Source organism: Hyalella azteca, unplaced genomic scaffold (assembly GCF_000764305.2).
Source record: "Hyalella azteca isolate HAZT.00-mixed unplaced genomic scaffold, Hazt_2.0.2 contig1208, whole genome shotgun sequence".
NCBI lineage: Eukaryota > Metazoa > Arthropoda > Malacostraca > Amphipoda > Hyalellidae > Hyalella > Hyalella azteca.
The window spans coordinates 38123-50467 of record NW_025931534.1 but is presented as its reverse complement, the minus strand read 5'-3'; the positions used below and the strand labels follow the sequence as shown (position 1 = coordinate 50467).

General features: G+C 40.4%; 1 long non-coding RNA gene across 1 annotated transcript in view; it reads left to right on the top strand.

Annotated features, from left to right (window-relative positions):
• Positions 1–12345, top strand: part of LOC108667765 — a 40372-nt gene that overhangs the window by 4908 nt on the left and 23119 nt on the right. Inside the window, exon 2 of the long non-coding RNA XR_001930566.2 lies at positions 12098–12177. This is a non-coding gene — a long non-coding RNA (uncharacterized LOC108667765). The remainder of the gene's footprint in view (positions 1–12097; positions 12178–12345) is intronic.

Here is a 12345-nt window from a genome sequence, read left to right as displayed (position 1 = left end):
CCGCCCCTCACGTGCCCTCAGTAGTGTCGCCCCCTCACGTGCTCTGAGTAGTGCCGCCCCTCACGTGCCCTCAGTAGTGTCACCCCTCACGTGCCCTCAGTAGTGTCACCCCTCACGTGCTCTGAGTAGTGCCGCTCCTCGCATGTACTCTCACGTGCCCTCAGTAGTGTCGCCCCTCGCGTGCCCTCAGCAGTGCTGCCCCTCACGTGCCCTCAGTTTACCCTCGCGTGTAGCCCCATAACCATTAGAGGGCGTGGTCCGCCTGTAATATTGAGACCTTCATCCTCTCCGCCGTGTTTTTTAAAGAACTTTCTCTGAATTGCGGGCCTGGGCTGCATGCTTGTCTCCTATTGTTGAACTACACTCAGAAATATGAGAAGACTTTGTCCAAATAGTGATGAGCATTGCACCCTTGTGTGGGTCACTCTGACCCAGTTTGGCCCTGCACAAAAGCCTATCATTGCAACATACAGAATGTGTGTCACTATTTGGACAATCTGACCCAGTAATTTTTTAGTGTAGTCCTGACCTTGATGAGCTCGTCTCGCTCGCCGCCATATCAATGCCATCGATTTGCACTCGAACTCAAAGAAATGAGTGAGTTGTCGTGGCATTATATGATGCACTTTATGCACGCTCGTGTAGTCTTTCTGAGCCAGTTTGTACCTGCGAAAGAGCGTATCAGTGCTACGTCTCGTCTCTGTAGGTGATTTAGTTAAGAAAGCGTCACTATTTGGTCAATATGACCCATTCATTTAATTTGAGTGCACGAAAAAACGGCCGTAGCGAAGACTTAGCTCGAGCAAATGCTTCCGGAGCGACATTTGTGGCGTACAGAAGTTTCAGTTGTTCAATATAACTCAATTAGCTGCTAATCTGTGTGTGTTATTTATTTGTGGTGGTATATATTATTCAATTCTTCATGAAGTGAGTCTGTTACAGTACAGTTGTACGTGCTACTTAGTTAGAAATTCAAGATGTGTCGTTGTGAATTATATTGACTCTAATTTAGATGCGAGCGAAGGAAGTTAAGATATTTGGGAAAGTTGCCTTGACTTATAAGTATTTGACTACATCACTCAGTGAAACGAGCGGGTCGTTGTTCAATTGTGATGCACTTTTTACATTCGTGTGAATTTTGACCCGGTTATGCCCGGCAAAAGGGTGCATCTCCTCCCTCTGCTCTTTATGTTGTACGAAAATGTCTCACAATTTAGACAATATATTCCATTCATTTTCCTGTGCGTATGCTCATTGGACCGAACAGGCTCACTAACAACGTTCTACTCGAAATTATTAGAATTAAAGTTTTACTTTTGGTGTTTCTATTATTCAGTTTCACTTGGTAAAATGTGTGTGTACTTGTGGTCTTTTATAAAACGTCTTTAATATTCTGCGTTTGGCTCTTGATAATCATTAGGCCACTACTCACCAACATGTCTGACGTTGAATCGAGGTTTGAATGTTAGCTTGAATCAACTTTAATTAAACGGAACTTCAAATTCAAATGCCTGGTGGGTAAGCTTACATATCACAGATACTGATGAGTTATGCGATGCTGAAGAGCTCCCAGCTGTTAATTGTGAAATGTTATCAAGTTTCTTTCGTTTCTTCCTTTGTCAATGACTTTTGGGATTCAATTGCTAATTTTGAAATTAAATGCAGCGTGTTTGTAATAAATATCATCAAACCAATTATTCATCTTTACATCTCATTATCCACGTTCTTTGGGTATCATGCATTTCAGATGTAAGGGTAATAGTTCTACCATCCTAATTGTTGTAAGGTCAGTGTAATGCATTTCTGCTGCAAGTCGTTCAATCATTGCATTTTAATCGTTCCATCATTGCATTGGATTGCTGTAGGGTCAGTCAGCATCATGTATTTCATCAGTAATGGTGTTCTACCATTAAATTGGATTGCTATACGGTCAGTACCATATAGCATTATAAACGCTGTACGTCCGAAACCGCGACCAACGGTCGTCTTGCCGCGACGGTCTTGTCCCCACGCTGGAAATAGCCGGCGAGACCAATTTCCTGGGCAAGAAAGTATATTACTGCATCCCTGAACGAATATTACTGCATCTCTGAACGAATATTACTGCATCCCTGAACGAATATTACTGCATCCCTGAACGAATATTACTGCATCCCTGAACGAATATTACTGCATCTCTGAACGAATATTACTGCATCTCTGAACGAATATTACGGCATCTCTGAACGAATATTACTGCATCTCTGAACGAATATTACTGCATCTCTGAACGAATATTACCTGTCTCTTATACACATCTAGATGTGTATAAGAGACAGTCCCTGAACGAATATTACGGCATCCCTGAACGTATTTGTCATTTGTCTTGCCCTAAGCTATTGCCTGGGCGTATATGGCAGGCCGTGCGAGACTAATCATTTACGCAAGGCATGTAGGTTAGAATTATTCTATCCGCCGCTCATTTGTATCCAATTTACTTGGCGGGTTCCCTTTAACCTTGAACAATCCTCTTAAATTACAATAAACTAGTTAAGTATACTAGACAATTCGTTTACTTTGTGATTGTGAGCTTTCTTGAAGTTGTATCGTGTGTTTTTGTTCAATGAACGGAAAGCAAATTTTATTTTATTGGCTTAGATTTTTCATTCAATTCAAAGTCAGCACTTATTTCCCAAGATATATTTCCTAAACACACTCTATATCGACTTGAGCTATCTACGTATTATCATTGTGTCCGTAATTGCTCAGAGTTATTTTCAAATTGTTGGAATTGAAATTCTCAATTTATTATTTGTTGTTATTCTTAATTTATATTATATGATGTTCCTAAATTATCATTAGTTGATATTCCTTAGTTGTAATTGTTCTTATTCCTCGGTTATTACCAGCCGTTATTGCTATGAAGATTGTCCCACTGACGGTACCGGGTACCTTGGCCTTCTTTTCTCGGTCGATGTCGAGGCTCACGCGACCTTTGTTGTGGGCTCCTCGTAGACCCGCAGCCCAGCGGGTCTACGAGGCTTTCCTTCTCTCCGTGCCTGACTTTAGGGCGCACCGCCGGCTTGTGTCTAACTTTAGGGCGCACCGCCGGCTTGTGTCTAACTTTAGGGCGCACCGCCGGCTTGTGTTTAAGGGCGCACCGCTGGCTTGTGTCTAACTTTAGGGCGCACCGCCGGCTTGTTTAACTTAAGGGCGCACCGCTGGCTTGTGTCTAACTTTAGGGCGCACCGCCGGCTTGGTTGCTCTTGACTTATGGGCGATATTCGTTGGAAATTTTTTTCATTGCAGGCAAAAGATGATTGGAAATGTGATTATCGTGCAGATAAATTGGAATAAAGTTGAATTACGTCTGGTATGTATCACATGGTCGTCGTGACCTGCATGCTCCGATATACTTTTTTGGACCTCCTGGCATGACATGCGTGGATTCTAATTCTACATTCATTCCTCTGCCATTATTCTGCGTATTACCGAAGACTCTTTCAAAGTCTGATGGATTGATTTGTGAATTATTTAACTCACAAGTCCACAATTGCAAAGTGTGATGGACTGATTTGCGAATTATTCATTTTATTTATTATTATTTTCATGACGCGTAAAGCTGTTGATGTGTGTATTGCTCAAAAGCTGTAGAATTTTGTTATAATATTGCATTTCCCAAAAGCTCTTCTTGATCTGAGGGTAACTGAATGCGCAAATTATGTCTAACATCTTACGTCGCGGATCTTGCTCACTGTTCATACATGAAAATACGTTCAAAACAGGCTCTGTTTTTAGACGATGTTTTTTATTGGACGGGTCTATTTCTTTCTTTTCTGTATCAACTATTTCTTATGGACTACTATATTCTAAGCCCAAACCGATGTGATCGATATTTCAGGAAGGTTGTAAAAAAACAATTTATGTCATATGTTGCCTCTAGAGAACATGTAACATAGATTAGGACTGAAGTTAATTGGTTTCACGACAATACGACGAACTTTTCATTCATGAACTTTTTATTCAGCATTCATGTTCAATACGGCGAACTTTTAAAGCCTAATTTGGATAGACATCTATCCTAGAGGAACCAACGAGCGTAATGAATTGTCACTGCTCATTTCTGTATTTCATGCAGCGTTCCAGTGAAAAATAGCGAGCGATTGAACTTTAATTCCAGTGGAAGCTCCAGGTATGGCTTCAAACAGTCGCTCCAGTTTGATTCCAGATTCTCTATATTTTTCCGTCATTGTCTTCGAATAATTTCGAAGTTTTGTTGGCCGTTTCCAATTTGCTTCAGTGATGCAATCGGCACTTGTCATGACATGTGCATCTGTTGTTCAAAATTCAAATGGAAAGAACGTTAAAGACTGATGCCAGTGTATGTATGATGTGATGTCTCTGCCTCGAGGTCTCGAAGATATTTCAATTATTGATCCAATTTATTTAGAGGCAATTTCCATCGTTCAGTATCTTCTACAAGCTGTGGATGCGATCAGTCGCTGGTTTATTCGTTATTAGTATTCTACACGATGCTCTTCTTTGGGATTTACGCGGAAAATTAATACATGTTTGTTTGTTTTCATTTAGTTTAGATTCTTTTGTTGTATATCAATCCATTTATTGGATGAGCTGTGGTCTATTTATTTGTCCTATCAATTAAAATCACGTAGTGTGGCGTGGTTTCATGAACCCTCACAGGATAGTTCAAAATTACAAATAATTAAAACAACAAATAATTTTCATAAATAACGAAAAGAGTTGGTTTCTGTGGGAAGTAGTCCCTTCGGTCATGACTTAGTTTCCAGAATGTGCTCGAAAACTGGATGGAATTCTGGAGGGACATGACGTGTCGCAGCTTACCAGTCGAGACAAGCTCGCACTCACAACAACAAACGGGTCATATTGTTCAAATAATGACGCGGTTTCCTATCCTCAGCACGAACAGAGAGCAGACGTAGTACTGATACTCCCTTTGCTCTGGCTATCTGGGTTTGGATGACCCACACAAGCGCCAAAAGTGCGTCTCTATTTGTACGAAGTCTCACTCGTGTCTCTGCTTTCTAAGTTATGCGTGTGTGTCGATCAATGAACTCGTACAGTGAAGTGATATCGGCTACAGGCGTGCCTGTGAATACAGTTTGTTGAAAGTAGCTTCAGCACTGCAAACTGATGCAAAAACTGCTATTCTATTTCGCTCAATGCTGTTCGATTTTGTCCAGCGTGTCGAACGCGTTCGTGTCCAACAAGGCTGACATGACAAGCCGGTTTTCGACTGAAAATGTTTGCTTTTTTACCTGAATTTTATGGCTAAAATTAAATTTTACCTGAAAAATTAAAATAGAACACATCTTTGTCGTTATACAAAGATAAATTGTTGTTTATTTTTGTAAGAAAATGGAAAGTGTAAACTGTCCTTCCATGTGTAAAGTAAGGAAAATTGAATTGCTGTACGCACCAACGATTGTTATGATTATTGTTGTTGGAATTTCCTCTTGACATTTATAAATTATTTATTTTCTTACACACTGCCTGATGGTCATACTTGGTGTAGTTGGCAACCTGAAATTTGATGTAAGAAATAGCAGTCTGGGCTAAATGTTTGGAATTTAGAGCGCAAATATTTGGCGTGATTGCTCCCTTAACTTTCGCAGAAAACAGCTTTGCTGCCAAAAAAATAAGGGTATAGGAACCTGCGAGTATCTTCCTTAGGCACTAGGTAGCATTACGACTGATGATATTCTGCTCATAAGTTGTATATACTTACTCGGCGCTGTTATCATGTCCGGGCTCGTTATCTTATCAACAATTTATTAGTTTGTGCGTGCTTCCTTCAACTCAGATCTGTTGTAGGCTTAGTAAGTATACGTGTAACCTGAACTCTTTGCTTATACATGTGTACCGTCCATCCGTTCCCCATGTTCCCTAGCCGACTGTGTACTAAGACCGTGTGACCTGAACTCTGTGTAGATGTGTTCTGAACTTCCCTAGCCGACAAGGGCGTCCGGTGTTTTTTTTTTTTTGTTATGCTCTTCCTCGAGTTGCTGGACTTGTTTTCAGTTTTGTGTTTGAGACGCACAGAAAAAAAAAACTCGTCTAAGCTGAGCGTCGGTTTACCGGTGCCTAATATTTAGGCCTAGTGACGTCATTCTCTCTCTCTCTCTGGTGACGTCACACGTCACTACCTCAGGGATATCTCCCACATTCCCTCCTCTCCCCCCTCCTCCTCCTCCTCCCCCAAATCCTTTTTGGAAAGGGCATGTCTGACCTTCCCGGGGAAATGCATGAGCTCCCACGCGAAACAGGTTACTGAGCTACGAACGCTGCGATTCCGAGCTACGAACGCTGCTGCTATGATGCCACGAACGCTGTGATTCTGATGCCTGAACGTCGTATTTCGGATGCATGAACGGTGTTTCTGATGTATGAATACTGTGTTTCTGATGTATGAACGCTGTGTTTCTGATGCATGAACGCTGTGTTTCTGGTACCTGAACGCTTTGTTTCTGATGCCTGAACGCTGTGTATCTGATGCCTGAACGCTGTGTTTCTGATACATGAACGCTGTGTTTCTGGTGCCTGAACGCTTTGTTTCTGATGCTTGAACGCTGTGTTTCTGATGCCTGAACGCTGTGTTTCTGATGCCTGAACGCTGTGTTTCTGATGCCTGAACGCTGTGTTTCTGATTCCTGAACGCTGTGTTTCTGATTCCTGAACGCTGTGTTTCTGATGCCACGACTGTTGTAGCTTGTCTGTTGTCCATTATGACACATCTGCTGAGCTCTGCGTGCACACGCGCTCGATTGTTATACTCATCTTGTTTCTTCAAGTGGCCGTTGATTGTTCTTATGTCATCGTGTGTTAAAGTTGTGATGAATGATTATACCCCCTATTTTCAACGGCCGATTGCTCGCGTGTGATTGTTGGATGTTACGTATATTCGTTTGTCGAAGGATTTGAAATACAATATATTTCGTTTTCCTTTTCTTTATAAAATCGGTTTCTGTAAACAAACAATATACAAAGGTAAAAAATGGTTACATAAAATTGGTATTGAACACAAGGTATAATCGAGAATTAAAATCATTTAACTCGACCATATAACACGATAAAAGTCAAATATACACGTTACACGGATCTTCAGAATTAAAACACACGTCCCCAACATTTCCTTCTGTTCAGTCTAGAGCCAACAACGCAACTGAAACTATAGATGCTTTTAAAATCGAACTAAAGTAAAATTTCAGTGACACGCATGCATCAGGCATACGAAATATATAAGAGAAGTGCAGTTGAGAACCAAGAATTCAACAATGGATTTAGTTCAAAACGGCTGACGGAGTTATGATCTCGTTACAATTTTTGATAGTACGTCCACAGCATTTGTTCTCATTTATTGCTTAGGTGGCAATATGAGAGCTACTGTAATTTGTTTGAGTTATAAACTTGTGACGTCTATAACCTCTGGCTGCCAGGCTGGGCAGCGCGGCAAGTCCTATGCTTGGACCGGACGACGTAAACAAAGCACAGCGCCGGTGACTGCACACGATGTCTCGGGTCAACCGTGCCGCTCTTGAGGCGAAACTCGACCTTCACGAGTAGCGCTGGCACAGCAGGCATCTGACGTCAAAATAACGTTGATTAAACGTTATTTTAACGTAATTAACTCGTTGTCGACATTGTTTCAACCTCGCTTGCTTGGAGGGGTGCTTATCGTATAATATGGCTTGTGTCTCCTGTGGAGAGATGTTCCAAGCACTTTCAGCTATATGTTGGCTGCATTAAAAAATGTTTCAAGTATAGGTACTTTAAATTAATCAAAAAGGCACTTAATATAACTATCAATAATTCGACCAAATAATTCTGTAGCTAGCGAAAAATTCATCTGCACTAACTAGTTCTCCCGCATGCGCCTAAAAATGCGTATGCCATATATCAAAACTGAACTGGTTTAATTTGACCTTGATGCATGTACATTAGAAAGTAAGACATTTTAAGTTGATACCCCAAAGCCGAACCACATTGGTAAGCTGCACATCGAAAGTTAATAAGAAGTGACGACCGCTTCCATTTGCTGGGCCAATGAAGTACTCGCATTTACAATTGAGTTAACTTAGTCCTTATGAGTCCGAACTTGATATGCATTTACCCATTGCTCTGGAACCGACACTTTGTACCCACAATGCCAGCCGGATGGAATTTCCATTGAAGCTGTTCCACACAAAAGAAGGGAATTACAGTCTCTTCCGAAGGCTCAAGTTACTATAGGCGTGTCGGTGTAGAGGGTGACGCGTCTATGGTTGACTGGAAAAATGCATTGTTTCTGAGACTGAGCAGGCCGTTGAAACACAAGATATTTGTGCGGCACAGTTCAGTTCTATTGAAAACAGCCGCGTAACTCTCAGTATGTGAGCTGACTTGATGTTCGCGGAAATACCGAAGTTGATTAACATTCCTGCAGCATCTTCTCGAGGATAGACTTTGAAATTCCGGGATTGCCTCTGTGTAAAAAATACTTTTTATATCCGATTGCGTTTTGGTGTAAGCGGTAGGAACCAGATTGTGATTATTCGAATTTTGCTAACTCATCAGTGTGTCTATTATGCGGTAGGAACCGCTGGGCCACTGTTAGAGTATATTTACAAGCCCAGCGCGTTCTACTGGAAGTAATAGGATGATGTCTTTACAAATCAGAAGTCTATTTACAAATCAGAGTGCTTTTCACTGCATGTCGTACGAGCCTTTTTACGACTATTGATGTCTATTTACAATTCTGATTGAATTTCACTGCATGTTGTAAAGGCCATTTAACGACTATGAATGCCTATTTACAAATCATAGTGCATTTTTCTGCATGCTGTAAATGCCCTTTTACGATTTATCTCATAATCTGTTGAAATTGTAATATTTGTGTGTTCTGCTGGACTTCAGCAGAACACACATGAATAAATGTCAGCGCTCGGCTCTAATACCCATTATTTTATTTATTTATTTATTGTCATTCATGAAGACAGGAATTTCAGCTAACGTTTTTAGTTTTTTTAACCGTTTACCTGCAGTAACGGCCGTGTATGTGACCTGCAGTAACGGCCGTGTCTGTGACCTGCAGTAACGGCCGTGTCTGTGACCTGCAGTAACGGTCGTGTCTGTGACCTGAAGTAACGGTCGTGTCTGTGACCTGCAGTAACGGCCTTGACCTGAAGTAACGGCCGTGTCTGTGACCTGCAGTAACGGCCGTGTCTGTGACCTGAAGTAACGGCCGTACTATAATAGTATACACCTGTGTACTGTAAAATTTATGCATAAGTAGGCCTCATAACTGATGGATGAGGCAGAGTAAGTCCGTCCGTACCTGCATCAAAGAGCGCGGTCACGTGCACGAGCTGCCTTTTGAATGCTGATGTACGCTTTCCTCGATTGCTTCTCAGAATAACGATCGTTTTAATTACGATGTTTGCTCTCGCTTTCTTCGATCGTTTCTCGTTTGAATTGCGGGATTTTGGCTCGCATTCTTCGATAATCCCATTGGATGATTGTTGTTTGAACCATATTTGGTAGATTTTTTTAGCATTTCGAATTTTTGCTTCGTGTATTTTTCGAAGTAGAAGTCTTGTAAAAATGACGCCGTGTTGATTCTTCCGCTAATTTTGTTGTATTAAACTATTGCAATGCACTAGGTTATTAGATAGCAATAGCTCTATTTTGTACAGTTATTTGGTTATTCTATATTAAGGTTCTGCATGGGCTTGCTTAACACCCAACTGACGGGGCAAGTGGTGAGTCATGATGCTGAGTAAATGGCAAGTCCAATGATTGGGTAATTGTGGATGCAAATTATTGGGTAAGTGTTTACTCAAGTTATCCAAATTACTAATGGTGGATCAAATTATTGGAGCAGTTGAGAATCAAATGATTTGTTAGTCAGTTAAATAATTAAGGGAGATTTGAATCTAAACATCGTGTCAGCTATTAATGCAAGCAGCTATCTGCTGATGCATGACGTCAGACGTGCGTGATGCTGACGCTGCTGGCACTTGAGCTTCTCGCACGTCACTTGTTTAATGTTATGGAATGATGCATGACGTCAGACGTGCGTGGTGCTGACGCTGCTGGCACTTGAGCTTCTCGCACGTCACGTGTTTAATGTTATGGAATGATGCATGACGTCAGTACGTGCGTGATGCTGACGCTGCTGGCACTTGAGCTTCTCGCACGTCACGTGTTTAATGTTATGGAATGATGCATGACGTCAGACGTGCGAGATGCTGATGCTAGTTGCACTAATGCTTCTCCACTAGCTCTAAGTTCAATTCAATAATTGATTTAAGTTGCATAAGCATTAACCGATTCATTGGTATTATTTACTGTCGCGCTGAGTGAAAAATCGAACTTGTTAACCCTCGTCACGTGCATTACACGACAGCGCATGATTAGGCAAGGTTCAGCGAGTGTGGTAATACTTACTGACCTTCCTGAGGTTCTCAGTATATCCTTGATATATCCTCAGTAGCGTTTACTACCCTTGGGAGACGTTAGACAAGGTTCAGCGAGTGTGGTAATACCTACTGACCTTCCTGAGGTTCTCAGTATATCCTTGATATATCCTCAGTAACGTTTACTACCCTTGGGAGACGTTAGACAAGGTTCAGCGAGTGTGGTAATACCTACTGACCTGCCTGAGGTTCTCAGTAGCGCTACTATCCTTGGGAGACACAGCTGCAGGTGAAATTCTGTAGTCAGATTATAAAAGATTCTGCAACACACGTTTCCGTGTATCATTATTAGAGTGCGACTTTTTTTATAATTATAAGTTAGATTGGAGGAGAAGCAAGGCGAGTAGTCTTGCAAGAAATGAAAGTGTGATAATGTTCTAAGATTGAAATTTTTTGTACAAAAATGTCCATTTTCAGTTTAGAAATCACATAAAATATATAAAAATAACCGATCGAAGCTAGTACATAATACATAATCATAAATTGAAAATGTTTGTCTATCGCGCCGCTGTTTTTGCTTGCATCTGAAGAGACTTGGGTTGGCATTGTGATAAATAATGCTTTTTTAATAACAAAAAATTTAAAAGAAGCATCAAGCTGATGTTATAGTGTATTTTTTGCTTTAGCTGCTGTTTATTTTGATCTAAAGCAAAGTTCTAGCGACTATATTGTTTTTTTTTTCCTAAATTCGGCGAGATATGTCACCTTATTAGTTTGTATTTTATTAAAATATTTTTATAGGGGCCCTGCATTGCTTACAAAAATTCTCGGCCTAATTACATACTGAAAATGCCTGTTAGAAAGCAATGAAATTTATTCTAGACTGCAGGTTGTGAATAAATACAGCACGTTGAAGACGGTTTGATGTCAGACAGTACGTGAGAGGTCATTTAATTCTTATTGAGCTCGGAACTTCGTTGATATCAGTAAGGGTTAATTATCATAACTGAGGTTGTAATGTGACGTAAACGTGGCTGGTGCGTGACGTGTACATTGGTTGTGTTTGACGTTACGGTATATGTTGTTTGACGTCACGTTTGTTATATATATACGTTCGCATCGTTCGTGTTAGTCGTCACGTTCTTCACCGAAATGTTTGTCACGAAAAGTGCTTATCATCGGCACTTCGTTGGGATATCGTTTAAGGAAAATTATGTAATCGAATTTCAACGATTGAATACAAAATAAGTATAGGTACTTATAATTATTTTTGGTATGTCCTCAAATCGTGATAGGTTAAGTTCAATTTTATTCCAAATGCGCCTTTGTTAAATTATCGCTCGATCATATATTAGTGATGCAATTTTACGTACAAGCTTCATAGATCATTGTAGTTGTTCTCAGTGATATTATAAAGATATTTACTGCCATGCTTCTTTTCAATCATTGAAATTACTTGGAAATGATTATTTTCTAGATGAAATAATTCACTAAATATAATATATTGATTTATTTTCACATTTGATGTATAAAGTACTTGAGAAAGTCTGAAATTATGAGGCAAAAAAAAGAAAAAATGCTCGTATTTAGGTAAACTCCGTTAATCTTGTTATTGAAATCAATTGTAAGCGATGCTTGGTTGTTGCTGTATGAAAATTATAACGGTTATCGTGATTCTTGTGCAGGTTATCGTTTATTGGTGAGAAGAGTGCCGGCCGCTACTATCTATTACTGCTGATAAGCTGCTCCGTTATCTCGATTGCTGGTAAGTGCAAGCTTTGTTTTTAGGCATCACAAAACCCGCACACTTGTTTCAGTAAAAAGACTAATCATAAACACCGTGTGCTTTTCTCGCCTATCTCTTCATGACGTGTATACTTGTTTTTTTTTAGTGAAAAGACCATTGGACTTCATACCAGTGGCGTTGTAAGTC